The 23,329-nt window shown below is 35.9% G+C and overlaps 1 protein-coding gene across 9 annotated transcripts in view; it reads left to right on the top strand.

Annotated features, from left to right (window-relative positions):
- The window catches only part of LOC145292010 (tyrosine-protein phosphatase non-receptor type 4-like), a 973,203-nt gene that overhangs the window by 813,193 nt on the left and 136,681 nt on the right, over window positions 1-23,329 (top strand). The gene's annotated exons all lie outside the window — the stretch shown is intronic.

Genomic DNA, 23,329 nt, shown 5'->3' with positions numbered 1-23,329 from the left:
CCTTTCCATTGCAAAAGAAAACATACCAAAAAGTTCTCCTCCTACAAATGTCAACAAACCATGGTATAACAAAGAATGCCAGGAAGCAGTGAGAATGCAACGTGCCAAACTAAGAAAATTTAAAAAGAATCCAACTAAGGAACACCTAGATCAATTTAAAAACAGCAAAGCAAAAGCAAGAAAAATCAAAGAAGCAAAAAGGAACACCTGGAAAAACTTTGTATCAAAAATAAATGAGAACACCAAAATCAAAAAAGTATGGGAGATGGTAAGGAAAATATCTGGGAAAAACAATAAAGATCCAATCAAACATCTTACTTGCAATAACATAAAAATTACTAACAAAGAAAATATTGCAAACAAACTAGCTGAACAATTCTCCATAAACTCCTCATCAAAAAACCAATCAAAGAAATTCCAAACCCTAAAACAGAATAAAGAAAAGAAAAGAATTAACTTCAAATCAAAAAACGGAGAACATTACAACCAACCATTCAACAGAACAGAACCAAAAGGGGCAATCCAAAAATCTCATGATACAACAGTAGGCCCTGACGAAATTCACTATCAATTTCTAAAAAACCTACCAGAACCATATCTCAACTACCTTCTACAAATATACAATGACATATGGATGAACAATAACATCCCCAAAAACTGGAAAGAAGCCATGGTAATCCCAATACCTAAACCAAAAAGAGACCATTCAGATCCAACAAATTACCGACCCATTGCCTTCACCAGCTGCGTATGCAAGACCTTCAAAAGGATGGTCAATGAAAGACTAACATGGTATCTTGAAAGCAAAAACCTGATAACAGAATATCAATCAGGCTTCAGAAAAAATAGAAGCTCCATCGACCACCTAATCAGATTAGAAACATTCATCAGAGAAGCTTTTGCCAGAAAAGAACACCTAGTAACAATCTTTTTCGACCTAGAAAAAGCATATGACACTACTTGGAAATATGGCATTAAAAAAGACCTATATGAACTTGGATTTAGGGGCAGAATGCCAGAATTCATTTGCAATCTCTTAAATAATAGACACTTCCAAGTAAGACTAGGCAACACACTCTCAGCCCAAAAAGAACAAGAAATGGGGGTACCTCAGGGTAGCATCTTATCCGTCACCCTTTTCAACATAAAAATGAATAAAATAATTGAAAACATAAACCCTGATACTAACTGTGCCCTATATGTGGACGACTTACTTATATGCTACCGATCAAAATGCATAACCACAGCTGAACGAAAACTACAACTTTGTCTAAATAAAATAAAGAATGGGCCACAGAAAATGGTTTTAAATTCTCAAAAGAAAAAACAAAATGCGTCCATTTCTGTAAACTCCAAAGAACTCACCATGATCCCATCCTAAAACTGGATAACAATATCATCCCTGTTATTGAACAACACACCTGGGCTTAATATACAACAGGAAACTGGGCTTCATACCTCACATAAAAAATCTAAAAACAAAATGTCACAAGGCCATTAAACTGATCAAAGTCCAAGCCCACACTGACTGAGGCGCTGACAAAACCACACTACTTAAACTATACCGTTCCTTAATAAGATCCGAGCTGGATTATGGATGCTTTATATATGGGGCAACCAGAGAATCATATATAAAAGAACTAAACATAATACACCACCAAGGCTTAAGACTGGCTCTCGGAGCCTTCACCACTTCACCAGTGGAAAGCCTATACACCGAATCTAACGAACCTCCACTGACACTTAGATGGAAAAAACTAGCCCTTCAATACTGCTTAAAACTCTCATCATATCCATCAAACTCTGCAAACAATTGTGTTTTCCGCCCACAACACAATGGGAGAGAAAATATTATCAAACCATACAGCCTACGTATAAAAGACCTTCTTACAGAAGCCCAAATAGATACCACAGAAATCCAGGTTTCCCTCAAACCAAAATCTCCACTTTGGCTAATTAAACAGCCATCGGTAAATTTAAACCTCAAGAATGTAACAAAATCTTCTAAATCCAACACACATCCCCTAATTTATACAAATAACTTCAATAATATATTAGAACAATATAAAAACTGGACACACATCTACACAGATCACTCCAAAGAACTAAACAACGCTAGAAGTGCATCCATATCTAATAACATTATACTACAAAAACGTCTCCCAGACAACTGCTCAATTTTTAGTGCTGAATCAACAGCCATAGACCTAGCTTTAGACATCATCCAAAAAACCAAGTCAAACAAATACTTAATATTATCTGATTCACTTTCAGTCTTAACGTCATTATATAACAAAAACTTGAACAACCCCTTAATCATAAACCTCCTGGAAAGAATCATCTCCCTTTCCAAAAACACTGGCATCGTATTCTGCTGGATTCCCAGCCACATAGGACTCAAAGGCAACGAAAAAGCTGATACAGCAGCAAAAAAATCTTTAAAAATGAATATCAGCAATACAAAAGTACCTCACACTGATTACAAACCCCTAATCAACAAATACATCACTTCCAAGTGGCAGGAGTCATGGAATGCCTGCAAGAATAACAAGCTCCAGCAGGTGAAGCCCAACCTCGGGAAAAGAACGCAGGGCGGGACCTCTAGCTGGGAGAAGACAAGAAGAGAAGAAACAGTAATGACAAGACTTCAAATAGGACTCACCAGGATCACTCACTCGTACCTATTAAAAGGCGAAGAGGTCCCATTCTGTGTGTCATATCATGAGCTTTACACTGTGAAAAATATCCTGATAGACTGCGTGGATCTCCAGCAGATACAAATGAGGTACTACCGTGAAAGTAGTCTAAAAGATCTTTTTCACAGAGTGGACCCTGGCAATATCCTGAAATTTCTGAGAGAAACAAGATTATATAACAAAATCTAAAACCCTAATAAACAACAAACAAACATAACCAAATAACCACTTCAGAAAAACCTAAAACCCAAATAACAAACACTGGTGCTACCAGATCAGGCTGTCTATTGGCTTCCTGAGACGAAATGCACCTACATCGATTTTCTGTTTTTGTTTTCTATTCTCTTTTGTAAAACTTAATTATGTTCTACAAAAACAAAAACAACAACCACCTTCCCCTCTCCTTTCCTTTTCCTTCCCTACTTACCAACCCATGGCCCTCCCCCTTTTTTTTGTTGCCCTGTTGGTAGGGCACTAGAATAAGCCGACTGCCCCCCTGCGATGGGGCAACTAGTTAGCCGTGGGTTGCTACCCGTAATGCCTTAGGACGTGATCCTGGAGATTGTGCATAACAGTCTAGGCACTGCAACACATTACTTCGGCCCTTACTTCGGCTAGACGGGCGGTCGGAGAGGCCCAATCCGACCAATCAGCCAGTCACACCAAGCCCTAGCACTTACACCCAAAGTACCAACTACCACAACAAAGAATGAAACTTAAACGTACTCCCATCTTTTTTTTTTTTTAATTATTATTTATTCCCCCACTACAGAAAATAGGCAAGCCAAGTAAGTGCTAGAAGGCGGTGGCAAGGGTCAATCAATTGGAAAGACCAGAACTCAACACTCCATCTGAGCAAATGTATTTTTGAGGACATATTGAACAGAAAATATAGTGCTAGAGAACTCCTTACCAAAAGAGTATATCCTCCACTTAGCCCCGACATGGTCAAGGTTTCCCCCTTACTATACCCCAATTTTGGACTCCGAGGTGGGTAGGGAGCGTGGTTGATGAAAAATAAATCCCAAAATCTATGGCTGATAAAAACAAAAGCATCCCCCTCAAAACCCTTAAAAGAAACCAGTCCTCTGATTCTGACCTCTTTTCTTTAGATGAAAAACAAAAATTCAAAACTAGAAAAACTATAGACGAAGGAAACTTCCCACGATTCTTGGTTATTGAATTAATCGAAAATAAAAAAATTGGAAATTTATCACCTTTCCTAATAGAAAAAACATTATCCACAAAAAGTAAACCAAAAATGATCAAAAAAACAAAAGATGGAAATCTACTAGTTGAGATAACCAATCTTAGAGATGCTAAATCTCTACTCAAAATGAAGAACTTCCATGACTACAAGTGCAAAGTCTTTCCCCATAAAACACTAAACACTTCGAAAGGAGTAATTCGAAGTTATGAACTATCGCTAACAACTGAAGAAGAAATAAAAACCGAATTAGAAAAACTAGGAGTAATCAACCACATCCGCATAAACATAAAAAGAAACAATAAAATAATAACAACCAACATATATATATTAACGTTTAACAAATCAATAATACCTAAGGAAATAAAAATTGGCTACTTAAATGTAAAAGTAGACCAATATATCCCAGCCCCATTAAGATGTTTCCATTGCCAAAAATATGGACATCGTAAAGAAGCCTGTAAAGGAATAAAAAATATGTGGAAAATGGGGCAACAAAGAGCCTGACCACACCGAAGAAAAATGCATAAATGAGGTGAAATGTACAAACTGCAAAGAAAATCACCTGGTCTTCTCTAAAATATGCAAAACATATAAAAAAGAAAGAGAAATTATAGAAGTAAAGTACAAAAAAAAACACAACCTTTCCAGAAGCCAGAAAAATAGATGAGACGTACATGAAAGACAACACATATGCTGAGACAACAAAAAAGACAACTAAACCATACCAACATAATGAAATACATGATCAATATAGGGAGCTGATAAAGAAACTGATTGCATTAAATATTGAAGAATAGCCAGAATTTCAAAATAGCCTAAAAGAAAAATACTCAAATCTGGGAAACAAAATAGAAATAACAAATCCAAACAAAGAAAATAATATTCCATCCACAACAGAACCATTAAAAAAATTATCACAGAAACCAACAAAACAATCACCAGAAATTAATAAAAACATAAGCAATGATAAAACAGCAAATAAAGAACGTTCCAGAAAAGAAGAAAACCAAACAATAGACACTCAAAATAGATTCCAAATTCTAGAAAAAATGGAAACCGAAAACACCCTAGATAAAAAAAAAAAAAGAAACCAAACACAAGTAATCAAGAGGGAAAAAAATGAATAAGAAGCCAAAGCGGCAACATCTCAAGCAAGATCCAGATCGACGTCCAAATTCAAACAAAAAAAAAGAAAAAACCCAGCAAAACACTTCACCAAAGACACAAACTCCAACAAAAGATAAACCCTCTACTTCTAAAGAGATGGAAATAGAGGAAAACTAAACAGCCTCATGGATAGAAATAAAAGACAACAAATTATCCAATGAAATTGTCGTGGAATAACATCTAATTATAATGAACTTCTTATACTTATCTCACTCTTCAACCCAGCCATTGTTTGCTTACAAGAAACCTTCCTACAAAACGATAACCATTTCAAAACACCAAACTATGAACAATACAACTATTTCCATAACACAGGCCTTTGTGCTAATGGAGGCACCTCAATTCTTGTAAGGAATAACATACCTCAAAGCAATTTCTCCATCAAAACAAATCTCCAAGCAATTACAACTCAAGTCACATTACACAAAACAATCACAATCTGCTCAATATACCTCCGTCCTCATGGACCAATAGATAAAAATGAACTAGAAAATTTAATAAACCAACTACCTCCACCATTCATTCTTCTAGGAGACTTTAACTGCCACAGTACATTATGGGGATGTGAAGTCACAAACTCAAAATGAAACAAAATTGAACAATTAATTAACGAAAATAACTTGTGCCTTCTCAATCAAAAAAATCCCACATACTTAAATCCAACAAACGGATCAACTAGTGCCATTGATCTTACCATGTGTGATCCATCAAGCTTCTTGGATTATACATGGAGCACTTACGAAGAACCCTGTGGAAGTGATCACTTCCCTATTATAATCAATTACAGTAACTCCATCCAGAACCACATACCAAGGTGGAACACAAACAAAGCCAACTGGGCCGAATTTAAAGAACTTTGTTCACTAAAACTAACAGAACATCAAATCCAAACAATAGAAGAATTCACGGAAGTACTCATAACAATAGCCAAAAAATGCATACCCAAAAATTCCCTTCCTGGAAAAAAAAAACAAACCATAGTTCAATCCAGAATGTAAAACGGCCATTAGACAGAGAAAGGCAGCCTTAAGAAAATTAAAAAAAACAACCCACAACGAACAACTTAATAGAATACAAACACCAAAGAGCTAAAACTCGAAAAACAATTAAAGAATCCAAAAGATCCTGCTGGCAACAATTTGTCAACAAAATCAACATCACCACTAAACCCAAAACCGTCTGGAAAATGATTAGGAAAATAACTGGAAAATATAATCCGAATCCAATCAAACACCTCACAAATAAACAGAAAATAACTGATAAAAAAGCCTTACAATGAAATCTTCTTCCTCAATGAACTAGAAACCGCCATAGAAAAATCTCATAACTCAGCTGTAGGACCAGATGAAGTGCACTACAGCTTCCTTAAAGAAATTCTGCCAGAATCATTAAAACTCCTTCTCAAAATTTATAATAAAATATGGGAAACAAGATTTCCCAACTTCATGGAAAAATGCAACAATAATCTCAATACCCAAACTGGGAAAAGATACATCAAACCCAGAAAACTACAGACCAATAGCTCTCACAAGCTGCCTATGCAAAACGTTCGAAAGAATGATTAACTACCGTCTTATATGGTATCTAGATGACAGCAAAATAATTTCTGAAATCTAGTGTGGATACCAAAAAAAATCGAGGATGTATAGACCACATCACTAACCTTGAAAATTATATCAGAGAAGCTTTTATCAATAAGGAACACGTAACATCTGTTTTCGATCTTTGGAAAGCATATGAAACCACCTGGAAACACGGTATCGTAAAAGATCTCCACAACATCGGACTAAGAGGCAGATTACCTGAATTCATAAAAAACTTGCTAACAGACAGATCTTTCCAAGTTCGCATAGACTCAACTTTATCAGACCCTCAAAATCAAGAAGGAGTGCCCCAAGGCAGCATATTATCAACAACTATCTTTAACATAAAAATCAATAACATTATAAAAGAACTCTCTCCTGATATACATAGCTCCTTATATGTAGATGACTGCTCAATCAGCTACAGATCTAAATACATTCACACTATTGAAAGAAAACTACAACATAACATAAATAAAATTAATAAATGGGCAACTAAAAATGGTTTCAAATTCTCCAAAACTAAAACAAAATGCATCTATTTCTGTAACCAATGCAAACTCCACCCTGATCCAACCTTACAGATTGAAGGCGAAAAAATTCCATTCGTAAATGAACACAAGCACCTGGGAATCATTTTTGACAAAAAACTAAATTTCATTCCACACATCAATCACATCAAAACCAAATGTAATAAAGCATTACAACTCCTACGAGTTATCGCCCATACAGATCAGGGATCTCATCGGAGACGCCCCATGGTGAAATATCTTCTCACTTCCTGCTGAACAGTGTGCACATGAGACCACTGAATGGTTCAAAACAGCAATTGAAGCACATGTTCCCACATGGAAGTTTCATAGCAAGCCCCACTCTCCCCAGTGGTTTACTTCTACTTGTGCGGCTGCCATCGCGCAAAGGTAGCATGCATACCGCAGATTTAACCGACATAAGTCCAGTTCAAACAGACAGAAGTACATAGAAGCCAGAAGTAATGTTAAGAAAGAAATAGCGACAGCTAAGAGAGAATTTACTGAAACCACCAAAAACCTCATCAAAGCACAGAAATTAGGAACCCGTGACTTTTGGAAAATCTACAACAGTATGCTAAATAATGGGCAATCAACAATTCCCCCACTATCCAACAATCATGAGGTTGTTTGCTGAGCAACCGAGAAGGCTAACATGCTTGCCAGTCGGTGCACCTCCAACTCCACACTGGACCCTGCAAACCACCTCCTCCCTGACTTTCCTTTGCGGACAGACGCCACACTAGACGATCTGGAAATCACCCCATCTCAGGTGCATGCCATCATAAAAAATCTTGACACTTCAAAGCATGTGGACCTGATCTCATCCCGGCTGTGCTATTAAAAAAGTGCTCCGCCGAAGTAGCGCCGGTTCTCTCCAAACTTTACAACATATGCCTTAAGGAATCTTGCTTTCCTGCCTGCTGGAAAACTGCTTCTGTGGTACCAGTTTTCAAGAATTCTGGTGAGAGAACTGACCTAGTAAATTACCGCCCCATTAGCCTCCTCCTACTTTTCACCAAAATATTTGAATCCATTATTAACCTCGAGTCCATCATCTGACAGATGCTAAACTTCTGACCGACCAACAAGGATGTAGGCAAGTCCGTTCCATGGCAGACATCCTAACTGTAATTTCTGAGCGTATATACCATTCACTTGACAAAGCAGGGGAGGGTAGAGTGGTAGCTCTAGATATATCTAAGGTTTTTGACAGGGTATGGCACGAAGGTCTTCTTAGGAAAATCAGATCATACGGTCTCTCTGGAAGAATGTTTAACATAATTAAATCCTTTTTAGGTAAGAGAAAAATCCAGGTTGTCATTGATGGTCGTACATCCAAACAATATGATATAAATGCAGGAATGCCTCAGGGGTCTATTATTTCTAATATTCATAAATGACCTCCCTGACAAAATTGTTTGTGAGATGGGTATATACGCTGATGACACCACTCTCTATAACTGACACGACAGGAAAACAAATGAACACATATCTAGAGAAATGGCAAAAACACAAGAGGATGACCTCCGATCTGTAGTGGAATGGGGACATAATGGATGGTCACATTCAACGCTGCTAAGACTAAATTTGTTTCCTTCAATAACTACAAGAAACCTTCTCTACCACCAATAGCAATGGCCAAAGACTCTTTATCTGAAAGCACCTCATTTAAATTCCTCGGCCTAACGATCACAGGAAACATTAGTTGGAAAAATTACATTGAGAGCATTGCCAGAAACGCTGCGAAAAAGCTAGGTTCTCTCTACCGTGCTAGAAAGCTACTAACGCCCAAAAGTATCCTGTATCTCTATAAGGCCACCATTCGCCCATGTATGGAGTATTGTCATATTTGGGCTGGTGCATCTTCTACTGGTCTCTCACTCCTAGACAGGGTTCAAAAGAGAGTCGCCAACCTAATAGGTCCTGAACTGTCATCTAAGCTTCAGCCTCTGTCTCATCGACGTAATGTAGCATCCCTCTGCCTGTTCTACAAGTATTTCAATGGTGAATGCTCTGACGAACTGCAAGCATTTGTGCCCCCTCGACATAAATAACCCTGACAAACCTGACAAGCAGCAAAATCCCGCCGCTTCACAGTTGAGATCCCTAGATGTAAGAGAGACTTCTACTAATATAGTTTCTTCCCCAGAACTGCTGGACTTTGGAATTCCCTTGCGAGTTACTGCTTCCCCAACTGTACTGACATGTAGAGATTCAAGTGTAACGCGAACCAACATCTGCCCAACTCCCCACATAGTACTCCTGTAGCTTATGTCCCTGAGAGTAGGCTCCTACAGCAAAGTGGCAATGAGCTTTGTTTAGGGTGAAATTGCAATTAAAAAAAAATCTATATATATCTAATATATAAAAGGCAAAATGTGTGTGAGTGTGTGTATGGCTGCTAAAAACTTTCGACAGACACAACAAAAATTAACAAACATGGTATCATATTAAAGCCCCACCCTCCGGACGACAAATATCGAATTTTTGGTCCATTAGGACCAGTCTATAGGTGTTTTTCTGTAGGGGGCCCCCCCCCCCAAAAAGTGACAAATTTTTCGTTTTTCCTATGTAGTTAAGTAGTAATAATCTGATGATCTAATGATATTTATACGTAATTAAAAAAAAGCTTAGTCATGTCACGTGACGTGACATCACCATTCAGTAATGGCGATGTCTGTAAATAAACAATTCTTATCGGTAAATTTGCGAGAATCATACAATGTCAGTATATATAATCTTACACGTTATGAAAATGTTTCCAACGTCATTAACGGGTTAAAAATAGTAATTATACGAGAGTATAACGAAAAATGTCAAGAAAAAATAAGGGGAAAAAAAATTCAGCTTAAAAATATTCACCGATAAAAAACAGATCGTTATATTTATTAAAAAATAAACAGTCATTTTCTTTTTTGTATTATTACCACGTGACCTCCTACCTCTGTTAAACTGGAGGGGGGAGCCGCTTGAATCATCACTAAATGTTAGCAATATGTAGTCTGGTCATTCTAGCATGGGTGGCTACTTAGGATTACAAAATGACTTATGCAGATCACGAAAGTTAAGCAATACATAGTCTGGTCATTCTAGGATGGGTGACTACTTGAGATTACCAAATGACTTTTGCAGATCACGAAAGTTAAGCAATACGTAGTTTGATCATTCTAGCATGGGTGACTATTTGGGATTACCAAATGACTTATGCAGATCACAAAAGTTAAGCAATATATAGTTTGGTCATTCTAGGATGGGTGACTACTTGGGATTACTTATGCAGATCATGAAAGTTAAGCAATACGTAGTCTGGTCATTCTAGGATGGGTGACTACTTGGGATTACCAAATGACTTATGCAGATCATGAAAGTTAAGCAATACGTAGTCTGGTCATTCTAGGATGGGTGACTATTTGGGATTACCAAATGACTTATGCAGATCACAAAAGTTAAGCAATATGTAGTCTGGTCATTCTAGGATGGGTGACTACTTGGGATTACCAAATGACTTATGCAGATCACAAAAGTTAAGCAATATGTAGTCTGGTCATTCTAGGATGGGTGACTACTTGAGATTACCAAATGACTTATGCAGATCACGAAAGTCAAGCAATACGGAATATCATTGCATAAATATACAATCATTGTTATAATATGCGAGTGACTTCCCCTAAATGTAACTTCATTGTCGACTACCATTAGATTATGCAAGTGACCTCCCTTGGATGTAGCTTCATTGTCGAATACCATTAGAATAATATACAATCATTGTTATAACATGTAATTGACCTCCGCTAGCAGAATATCCAGCATTGCCAGTGATTGGATAAGAAAGGTGAATATACGTACCAGCAAAATACCTGACATTGCCTGGGATTGGATGAGATAGGTGGGTTGTTTCCTAGGAGAATACCTGGGATCGGATAAGATAGGTGGATATTTGTGATAACAGAATACCCTATATAGGAAGATGGGGTGATTATGTCGTAAAATCATTAAAAGTTATTGTCCAAATAAGTAACATATCAAAGAATTATGAAAAATGAACTGCGAGTTATTTGATTGGTGTGTTTGTAATGAAAAAAAAAAACCAGCCAGGATTATGTGGGTTAAATCATGAAAAACGATTGTCGAAATTGGCAACATATCCAAGAAATATGAAAAGTGATTAAATGTAAGCTATATGTGTTTATAATGAAATAAACTACCCATATATAGTCTGAAAGTTATTAATTTAGTAAGAGGGGGTTAATTATGTGGGTCACATGATAAAAAATGATCGTACAAATTAGTAACATATCCAAGAATTATTAAAAATTAGTAAATTTGAGTTATTTGTTTGGTGTGTTCTTAATGAAATAGAAAGCCATGATAATGTATTAAAGTTATTATTTTAGTAAGACCTGGGCTATAATTAGTGTTAAATCAAGAAAAATGATTATTGAAATTAGTAAAATATCCAAGAATTATGAAAAATGATGACATGTGAGTAATTTTATTAGTGTGTTTGTAATGAAATAGACAGCCCAGACAATGCCTCAAATGTATTATTTTAGTAAAAGGTGGGCGATAATGTTGGGTAACTCATGAGACATGATTGTTGAAATAAGTAACATATCCAAGAATTATGAAAAGTTATGAAATGTAAGTTATATTATTTCTGTTTTTATAATGAAATAAACAGCCCAGAAAAAGTATCAGAGTTATTTCTTTAGTAGGATGGGGTCAATTATGTGGAGGTAATCATGAAAAATGACTGTTGAAATTAGTAACATATCCAAGAATTATGAAAAATGATGAAATGTGAGTTATTTGATTGGTGTGTTTGTAATAAAATAACTAGCCAGATAATATATCTAAGTTATTATTTTAGTAAGAGGAAAAGGGATTATGTGGGTTAAATCATGAAAAATGATTGTCGAAATTAGTAACATATCCAAGAATTATGAAATATGATAAAATGTGAGCTATTTGGTTAGTGTGCTTGTAATGAAATAACCAGCCAGACAATGTCACAAAGTAATTATTTTAGCAAAAGGAAATGATATTATGTGGGTTAAATTATAAAAAACAATTGTCGAAATTAGTAACATATCCAAGAATTATGAAAAGTGATTAAATGTAAGTTATTGGATTGATGTGTTTATAATGAAATGAACAGCCCAGATATAGTCTTAAAGTTAATATTTTAGTAAGAGTGGGTCGAATATGTGGGTTATATCATTAAAAGAGAGAGATGTCTAGAGGGGAAACGAGATTCGTTTTACTATGTTTTATAATGTAAACAATGCATCTAAAAACATTACATATACGAAATAACAGTGAATGGATTTGATCACATCCCAGGCATGAATCCTCCTTATTTTCGAATAACGTTTGTTTCTACGAAAGATGAGACCGCTTGAATTCTAAGAAAAGATGCTACACTTTGATCTTAGCTAAAAGACCAAGTAACCGTCTTATACAGCTTAATTTTCTACCGAGCATTATCTTCTATTATGAAAAGATGCATAATTTATATTTATCAATTACTAAATTGAGACAAAATATCATATTCCAAAAATTACCTAATTAATTATGCAGATCACTAAAGTTAAGCAATATATAGTCTGGTCATTCTAAAATGGGTGACTATTTGGGAATACAATATGCTTTATGTAGATCACCAAAGTAAAGCAACAATGCGGTTGGTCATTCTAAGATGGGTGACTATTTGGAATTACACAATGATTTATGCAGATCACGAAAGTTAAGCAATATGTAGTCTGGTCGTTCTAAGATGGGTGACTACTTGGTATTTGTTTGGTGTATTCTTAATTAAATAGAAAGCCAAGATGATGTATCAAAGTTATTTTAGTAAGAACGGGGCTATAATTAGTGTTAAATCAAGAAAAATGGTTATCGAAATTAGTAAAATATCCAAGAATTATGAAAAATGATGATATGTGAGTTATTTGATTAGTGTGTTTGTAATGAAATAGACAGCCCAGATAATGTCTCAAATGTATTATTTTAGTAAGAGGTGGGCGATAATGTTGGGTTACTCATGAAACATGCTTGTCGAAATAAGTAACATATCCAAGAATTATGAAATGTAAGTTATTTTATTTGCATGTTTATGATGAAATAAACAGCCCAGAAAAAGTATCAGAGTTATTTCTTTAGTAGAATGGGGTCAATTATGTGGATTAAATCATGAAAAATGACTGTTGAAAGTAGTAACATATCCAAGAATTATGAAAAATGATGAAATGTGAGTTATTTGATTGGTGTGTTTGTAATAAAATAACTAGCCAGATAATATCTCTAAGTTATTATTTTAGTAAGAGGAAAAGGAATTATTTGGATTAAATCATGAAAAATGATTGTAGAAATTAGTAACATATCCAAGAATTATGAAATATGATAAAATGTGAGGTATTTGATTGGTGTATTTGTAATGAAATAACCAGCGAGACAATATCACAACATAATTATTTTAGCAAAAGGAAAGGATATTATGTGGGTTAAATTATAAAAAACAATTGTCGAAATTAGTAACATATCCAAGAATTATGAAAAGTGATTAAATGTAAGTTATTGGATTGGTGTGTTTATAATGAAATGAACAGCCCAAATATAGTCTTAAAGTTAATATTTTAGTAAGATGGGGTCGATTATGTGGGTTACATCATTAAAAATGATTGTAGGAATTAGTAACATATCCAAGAAAAGTGAAAAAGGATTAAATGTGTGTTTTGTGATTGGTGTGTTTGGAATGAAATGTCTAAAATGGATTACTTCAGTAAGAGGAAGGGGATTATGTGGATTACTTTAGTAAGAGGAAGGGGATTATGTGGATTAACTCATATAACATGATTGTCAGAATTAGTAACATATCCAAGAATTATGAAAAATGATAAAATGTGAGTTATTTGATTGGTGTGTTTGTAATGTAATTACCACCCCAGACAGTGTCTCAAAGTTATGATTTTTGCAAGAGGATGTATATTGTGTCAACTAAATCACTATAAACGATTGTCGAAATTAGTAACATATCCAATAATTATGAAAAATGATGAAATGTTAGTTATTTGATTTGTGTGTTTGTAATGAAATAAACACTCCAGACATTGTCCTATGGTTGTTATTTTAGTAAGAGAGGGCGATTATGTGTGTTAAATCATGAAAAATGATTGTCGAAATTAGTAACATATGAAAGAATTATGAAAAATGATAAAATTTGAGTTATTCATATTGGTGTGTTTATAATGAAATAACCAGAGACAATGTCTCAATGTTATTATTTTAGAAAGAGGAGAGGAGATTATGTGGGTTAAATAATAAAAACCGATTGTCAAAATTAGTAACATATCTAAGAATTATGAAAAATGATAAAATATGAGTTATTTGATTGGTGTGTTTTCTTGAAATAACCAGAGACAATGTCTCAATGTTATTATTTTAGAAAGAGGAGAGGAGATTATGTGAGTTAAATCATGAAAAACGATTGTCGAAATTAGTATCATATCCAAGAATTATGAAAAGTCATTAAATGTAAGTTATTTGGTTGGTGTGTTTATAATGAAATAAACAGCCCAGATATTGTCTGAAAGTTAGTATTTTTTAAGAGGGGGTCGATTATGCGGGTTTAATCATAAACAATGATTGTCGAAATTAGTAACATATCCAAGAATTATGAAAAATGGTCCAATGTGAGTAACTTAATAGGTGTGTTTGTAATGAAAAAAGCTACCATACAATGTCTGAAAGTTATTATTTTAGTGATAGGAGGTGGCGATAAAGTGGATTAACTTGTGAAAAATTATTGTCGAAATTAGTAAAATATCCAAGAATTATGAAAAATCAAGTTTTAGTTATTTGATTGGTGTGTTTATAATGAAATAAACAGCCCAGTCAATGTAGAAAAATTATGATTTTAGTAAGAATTGGGCGATTATATGTGCACACTCATTAAATTTGATTGTCGAAATTCATAACATATACAAGAATTATGAAAAATGATGAAATGTGAGGTATTTTATTGAGTGTTTGTAATGAAATGAACAGCTCAGAAATGTCTCAAAGGTATTATTTTAGTAAGAGGAGTGGGATTATGTGATTGAACTCAGAAAAAATGACGGTTGAAATTAGCAACATATCCAAAAATTATCAAAAATGATGAAATGTGAGTTATTTGATTGGTGTATTCGTAATGAACTAGACAGACCAGACAATGTATGGAAGTTATTATTTTAGTAAGAGGTTGCGATTATTTGGGTTACTTCATTAAAAATAATTGTTGAAATTAGTAACATATCCAAGAATTATGAAATATGAATATAATGTGAGTTACTTTGTTGGTGGGTTTATAATGAAATAACCAGCCATACAATGTCTAAAATTATTATTTTAGTAATAGAAGGGGGCGATAATGTGGATTTACTCATGAAAAATGATAATCGAAATTAGTAACATACCATAGCCTATGTATCAAAGTTTTTATTTTAGTAAGAGTGGGGGCGATAATGTAAGTTAAATCATATGACATGGTTGTTGAAATTAGTAACATATCCAAAAATTATGAAAAATGATGAAATATGTGTTATTTGGATGATGTGTTTGTAATGAAAAACCAGCCGACAATGTCTCAAAGTTATTATTTTAGACAGGTGAGAGATAATGTGGGAAGTAATGAGATAGATGTAAATATATACTAGCAGAATACTTGGCGTTGCCTTGGATTTGATTGATTGAAATATATACTAACAGAATACCTTGCGTTGCCCAGGATTTAATGAGATTGATTGAGATATATACTAGCACAACACCCAGCGTTGCCCAGGATTGAATGAAATAGGTGAGAATATATATTAGCAAAATACCTGGCATCGGTTGGGATTTGATGAGATAAATGTGTTGTATATTACCCGTCCTTGCATATACATGCTGTAAATTAGCTACCCTAGATAAGATACAATTGTTTCATATGTGTAATACCCGTCTTATGAAGGTAAAATATTCTTTTGCTTGAAATAGCAAATGATACATAAACATACAAAATTCCTCTCTCATAAGAATAACAAATATATTACAAAACCAAATTCAATTTTCTCACATTTTATACGATCCCGAGCAACGTCGGGTAGCCCCGCTAGTTTTTGTCTCATGAATGACAGGCTATTTATTTTATTTTTTTTTTACATGGGAGTCACCACTTATCAAGACCTGAAGGCCACACGATGATAAAGGTTAATGAGTGTACTGTAGTCACTAAGACAACAGCAAATTAATAGTGATACAATAATAGAGAATTAGGGAAAACTGTTGATTGTTGTTGTAAAAGTTTGGCAGTGAAAGACAATAGATTGAAGCTCAGAGTAGGATTTGCTATGAAAATAACAATAGAGCAGAGATAGACTTGCAGCATCTCCTCTGTGGGAAAGAGTTTACAGGGAAGAAAAAAGGGCATTATTTACTAGGTTTCAAAGCAGTTTTGAATTTTACCAAAGCAGGATAGGATGCTCCGAGCAGCTTTCACTCAGATGTGGCAATATTACTCCATTTTAGGATGTATCTGGCTCTTATACAGGGAGAAGATTATGTTGGGAATTATATACCTCCTGGAGCGATAAAATGATACAACCATTTTTTGGCAACCTTGGCATCAGATTTGATGTAAGTCTTTCATTTTAGGTCAGGAGTAAAAGTCAGACCTAGAAGTTTGTCAAAATAGGGAGCCTCTTTTAGACAATAACAATTCATAACAAGTGAGGATCAGAGCATTTAGGGTGAAAAGATAAAAGCTTGGTTTTGGATGCATTAAAATTAGCTTTTTACTCCATTGCATCACATGTTCAAGATCTAAGGAGAGAGACGCAAAGAAGTATTGCTTGTTGTTGGCCTTTGAAGTGTTGTCATAGATGGTAATGTCGTCTGTATATATGCCAACGAATGGAGTTTGAATTTAATTTGGGAGATCACTGATGAAGATAAGGGAGAAAGTTGAATTCAGGATTAATCCCTGAGGCAGGTCAGCATTGATACTTTGATTTTCAAACTTTTGCCAATTGACAACTACTTGTAAAAATTTATCAGAGAGAAAAAATTTGATGATTGAGAAGATTTTTCCAGATATTCCATAGCTGGAACTCTTGTGAAGTAGACCTTTATGCTGAACCCTATCAAATGGTTTTGGTATGTCAAGAGATATTGCTCTTGAGGGGAAACTTCCATCAATAGATTCACTGATCCTATGTGAAATTACAGTCAGTTCATCAGCTGTCGGTCTCACCAGGTGGAAACCAAATTGCTTGCTACTGAGTAAGTTGTTTTTGTTGAGATGGTTGACAATTTCTTTATTTAACACAGATTTAAGCAACTTACTCATGATACACAAAAGATCTATCTGTACTGAGATGCAGAAGACTGATCTTCGTTATTTTTAGATATTGGGCTAACTAATTGAGTTTTTACTGTGTTATTTAATGTTGTTCGATAGAAAAGGAAGAAAGCATATAGTATCCCGTCTGTTGACTTGGATTCAACATTTGACAGTATTTTCAATAATTGTGTCTATGTAAGGTCAATAGACCGCACTTTGGTTGGTTCATTGTTGTTTTATGGCATATCAACCTTTTTTGGTTATTTAATGCCAGCACCAGTAACCCTGGGAGGAGTTTATGCTTCAAGTTCTTATAGTTATGTCTTAAAATATTTTTTTGTTCATTTGTTTAGTGGCATGTCGACCTTTGGGATTAATTTATGCTAGAATGGATGTTTACTGTATTTTCTTTGTGATTTTGTTTATATAATGTTGATGTTTTGTTTGCTATGTGCATTTAGAGTTTTGGTAACTTTTCATATTGATGGTAAAAAAATTTAGATTTTGTTGTAATTCCAATTTTTTTAAGGAAATCCATGATATTTTTTGGTTTCGATTTCTGTAAGTATTTTTCCAAATTTTCATTTATTAAAATATTTTCCTGGGAACAACAAACAAATGTAACTTAATGTGCTACACCCGAAAGTGTAATCCTAGGTGGTCGCAGTGTTAGTTACAAGAGAGTCTGGTTTTAAATTTGTCTCGACAAGGTGACTATGACCCCCACCAAAATTCTGCTGCAAGGATAAGATTGATATGCCACTGGCTGTGTAGTAGATGATCTCTGCTTTCTTCTTGCTGAAAAGGAAAATCATTCAACTCATTCTTTCAAGTCCACTTGTGAGTTTCAATAATAATAACAATAACTGATGCTGTTTGTAGTTTTCATATAATTAATTATTCACACAAGAGAGAAAAATATTAAAAATGTACAGTTTTTTTCATAAGAGAATTGAATTAAAAGAAATTGTCTATTTTAAGTTTCTTCTCTAGTGGATATGACAGCCTTATTTGGGGTTTACAAGTACCAATTTCTTCCTTTTATCGATCTATGGATGGGTGCTTATTGAACAGCAGGCGGTGGACAGTTTTGTAGCGGATTGGTGGATATATTATATATATCCCCTGTACAAAATAGGAAAAATGAATTGAATTGAGAAAGGAACGAACAACGTGGTCATTGAAATAAACGAACTAGAATTTATTTCATGAAGAAACAAATGAAAGAAAAGGGTACAGCACATGTTTAGTTTGGCGTGCGTCTCTCGCTGTTAACTGGTGAGAAGGAAAGTCTATTGTTGTAGAGAGAGAGAGAGAAAGTCAATCCAGTTTAGCGCGCGTCTCTCGCTGTTAGCTGGTGAGAGGGAAAGTCTATTGTTGGAGAGAGAAAGTGTGTAAGGTGTACGTACTGTCTGTTGACTCTTGCCCCACACATGGTAGCAGGGGATGTGATGACGCGCGCACCCCGGAAGGGAGCGGTTGATCCATCAACTGCTTAGGTCGGGAGCCGAATCGAAAAGAAGGAAACAGCTCAGGTCTCTTGCTTTTGTAGTTGTTTCCGGTGTCTTTTGTCCATGTGTGCGCACATGTGTGTACGTTAGCATGTGTGTGTATGCACATGAATGTGAGGGTATGTACCTGTGTGTACGTGCACACGTATGTGTATGACAAGAAACATGGTTTGAAATGTGAACGCCTGTTTTGTGTGAGACTAGAAAAGCTTGCACAGTTTCTCTTCAAATTCTCTCTGAAAGCTTGACTTTTTTTTTTTTTTTTTACACAGTGATCACCACTTATCAAGGCCCGGAAGCCACTCAGGGATAAGGGTTATTGCAAGTACATTACGTTAGTGTGGAGATTTGATGAAATTTTTACTTAAGGGGGCGGTTCATTTATTTCATAATTTGTTAATGTTGGACTTGAAGACATCCAAGTTGTAGTCCGGTGGAAGCAGGCAGACGGAACAGAGTTCCACAGGCATGCAGTTCTAAGAAAGAAGCTTTATTCATGGAATCCGCGTTTTGATTTAGGCACAGATATAGAGTGGGGGAAATTTTTCACAGTGGATTCAGCTAGACGGGTGTTTTTCGTGAAAGATTGGCGAGGGGGGGACCAGAGATTGGAGTTCAGATGAGCACCTGCCATGGAAATAACGATAAAACAAGGATAGGCTCGCAACGTCTCTTCTGTGGGAGAGAGGTTGCAGGGTAGAGAAAAGGGCATCCCCCACTAAGCCACGAAGTCTATTTTGTACTCTGTCAAGGCAGGATAGGCTATTTTAAGCAGCTCCTGCCCAGATATGGCAACAGTATTCCATCCTTGGATGTACTTGGCTTTTATATAGATAGAGAATTGCATCAGTAGTGAGATATCTTCTGGAGCGGTAGAAGGATCCCACCATCTTTCCAGCGACCATGGCAACAGACTTGATGTATGTGTTCCATTTCTGATCAGGAGTAAAGGTCAAACCCAGAAGCTTGTCAAAACACGGGGCCTCACCCAGACGAGAGCCATCCATCCCAATTGATGCCAGATGGGGATCAGAGCGTTGATGATGTAAGGATAGGAGTTTGGTTTTGGATGCATTAAAGGTAACCAGCCACATCTTCCCCCACTGAACCACGTGCTCGAGATCAGAAGAGAGAGAATCAGAGAGAACTTTTTCATTTACAGCCTTTGATGTGTTGCCGTAGATGGTCGTGTCATCAGCATAGATGTCAACGAATGATTTAAGTATGTGTTTAGGGAGGTCATTGATGTAGATCAGGAAGAGAGTTGGGCCCAGGATTGACCCCTGAGGGACTCCAGCATTTATATTGCAGGCCTCCGATTTTTTTTCCATCTACCACTACTCTTATGAGCCTATTGGAGAGAAATGATTTAATGATTGAGAAAACATTTCCAGTTATACCGTAGCTGGAAATCTTGTGAAGTAGACCCTTATGCCATACCTTGTCGAAGGCCTTTGATATGTCAAGAGCAATTGCCCTAGAAAGGAAGCCTTTGTTAAGAGATTCACTAATCCTGTGGGATATAACCGTCAGCCCATCTGCGGTAGATCTTGCAGAGCGGAAACCATATTGTGTGTCACTAAGAAGGTTATTCCTGCTGAGGTGGTTGACTTAATCTCCCTCTGAACTTCGAACTCTAAAATCTGATTTTTCTGCTTTACACAAGCTTTAATATAGTGGTTTGGAGTAGGTAGGGCCATGCCAGGCATCTCAGCCAACCAATCATCATCCAGTCTGACATACCTTGGTTCGTTTTGAGTGGATAATCAGCTACATCTCTTCCACAACCAGATCAGATGATTTCCACTGACAATGCCTTCCCATCAATATCATGTTATGCACTCTGGAACTTTATTCTTGACCCCCCCACTTCACCCCAGGTCAGTTTCAAACACCAATATCCTAAACAATTGACTACTTCTAATAATCCTGTTGCATAAAAATATTTTTCACAAACATATGGTTTCATATCTTCGTCTTTGTTTTTCCTAGGCTCTAATTCTTCCTTCGCTGGGATCCTTTTGGGGGAATCCTTAACAACCCCCACCTGCGTTAATCTCTTTTTACTATGACTGGTTGGGTCACAAAAAATAGTCGCTTCATTTGGTAATCTTTTTTTTTTTTTTTTTTTTTTTTTTTTTTTGATAGTGTTTTTGTTACTGCACTACTACCAGTGCTCTTTGTGTGTCCTTAGAGCCGTCAGTATAGATGCTTTGGTGGTTTGAGTATTTTTCTGATAAAACTGACAGTTTTTTCCAGCTATGCAGTGAGGTGGGTTTACGTTTTAGGGAGTTTATTATCTTAGGTTTTTGCATGGTCTATGGAAGGAAATTTATTAATTTGATTTTATGAATTTTGTTTGATCCATTCAGAGCCCGAAAGGCTTTATTTTCCATTTTTGTTAATGTTTGGCATGATGGGTTTAGTGTAGGCTGGATTAAAGTGACAAGATTTTCATTTAGGGAAGTATTGCATGGCCAGCTTTTCTTGTCTTAGTTTTAATGGTTGTTCGTTTGTTTTTATATATAGGCTTTCTATTGGGGAGGTGACAAAAGCACCTAGTGTGCGTCTCAGTCCCTGATGGTGTGTTGTAATTAGTGTTTGTAGATATGATTTTCTGGCTGATCCATAGATCACGAGTTTACAAGGTGCTTTCATTAAGTTCCCAGACCTTTTCTATATGGGCACTTGTTGTTGATAGTACACACATGAAACTCTAGTGTCTCCTTCAAAGTAATCTCGTCTGCAATGCATTTGTTGACTGTTCCAACAACTTCTGAAAGGCCCCATGGAAGTCTTGTGTAAGCGTGTCAATGACCTCTTGAATTGGACTGCATCTCTTGAATAATTATGTGTACAGTTCTCACACTGACATTAAACTGTGCACTTATTGTCTCTATACTCATGACTCTCCTTATTCCTGAAATTCTTTATTTGACCAATCAACTCTGGTGTTCTGACTTCCTTACTCCACCCACACCTCTCATCATCTTTCACAGACTCGCTGCCTTCCTTAAATCTCTTATACTACTCAAAAACTGATGTTAGATTGATACAAGATGGTTCAAACATAGACTGAAGCATTCCATATGTTTCGTGGCATTTTTTCCATGTTTAAAACAGAATTGTATTGTATATGGTTGACAATTTCTCTATTTAACAAATTTAAAGTTGTTAATCAAAATGATGACTTGTAGAAATGGCGTTGCTTTTAAACCTCTCATGAAGGTCATTCTTAAAGTTGGAGAAAAGCAGCCCCCTCCCCCCCAAAAAGGGGGTACTCTGACAGTATCCAAATAGTATGAAGGGTTTCCCCTACATTGACCAAGGACAAATTACAGAACAGATACTACCCGGGCGAAGGCCAGGCGCTAGCGGTTGCATTTGAATAGTTTCGCTATATTTAAACAAAAAAGACAAACAAACAGTTGACAGGACGGCATGAATACACAAATGCACGTGCCCATTTTGCCTTTTTATATATTAGACTAGCGGAGGTACCCAGCATTGCCTGGGATGTTTGGAGGTGTAAATGAACAAAAACAAAAAAGTGTTGGTAGACAGGCAGGTTCGAACTCGTTACGCGAAGGCGGAACACCTGAGATCTTACCACTGCACTACGACGACAAAGGAAGTGAAAAGCGTTTAAATTTAGTGACGTAAATCAAAAGCTGTTGACTTCACTAATACTTAGGTCAGGAGTCGGCAAAGAAATGAAATGAATCTTGTGATATTTATTTTCTTCGCCACAAGGTCGTTCCCAGCTCCCAGGTGTCCAAATGAATAGCAATTGTCTGATATGAAGGGTTTTCCACAATTGTCTGATATGAGGGGTTTTTATACTAAAAAGCCAAACAAACAGGCGAGATGGCAGAATAGCAGGAATTTTTAGCGTGTAAAAGTCGCTCAAATAAAAGATAGACACAGCTTCCTTTCGTAAATCAGAGATATTAATAATCTGGGGAGTATATAAAAAGTTTGAAGAATTAGTGACGCCTGTCCCCAGAAAAAAGCCTTTGCCGGACATGCAAAAAAAAGCGCACACATTTTTGCTTTTATATAATAGATTAGCGTTGCTCGGGTGTTTGTTGGTATGTGTGTAGGGAAAAAAAAAGTTTTGGTAGGCAGCTAGGCTCGAACTCGAATCCTTGATGCGAAGGTGGAAAAGAAAGTGTGAAAAAATCTTACCGCTCGGCCACAATAGAACAGGAAAGCATTCTAATGTAACAAATAAAAACTTAAGTGGCATGTGTGTAAATTTAATGAGGT

Source organism: Euprymna scolopes, chromosome 13 (genome assembly GCF_053919585.1).
Source record: "Euprymna scolopes isolate OS-2025 chromosome 13, ASM5391958v1, whole genome shotgun sequence".
Taxonomy (NCBI): Eukaryota; Metazoa; Mollusca; class Cephalopoda; order Sepiida; family Sepiolidae; genus Euprymna; species Euprymna scolopes.
Note: the sequence above shows the minus strand (reverse complement) of the source record. Positions and strands in the feature narration are given on the sequence as shown.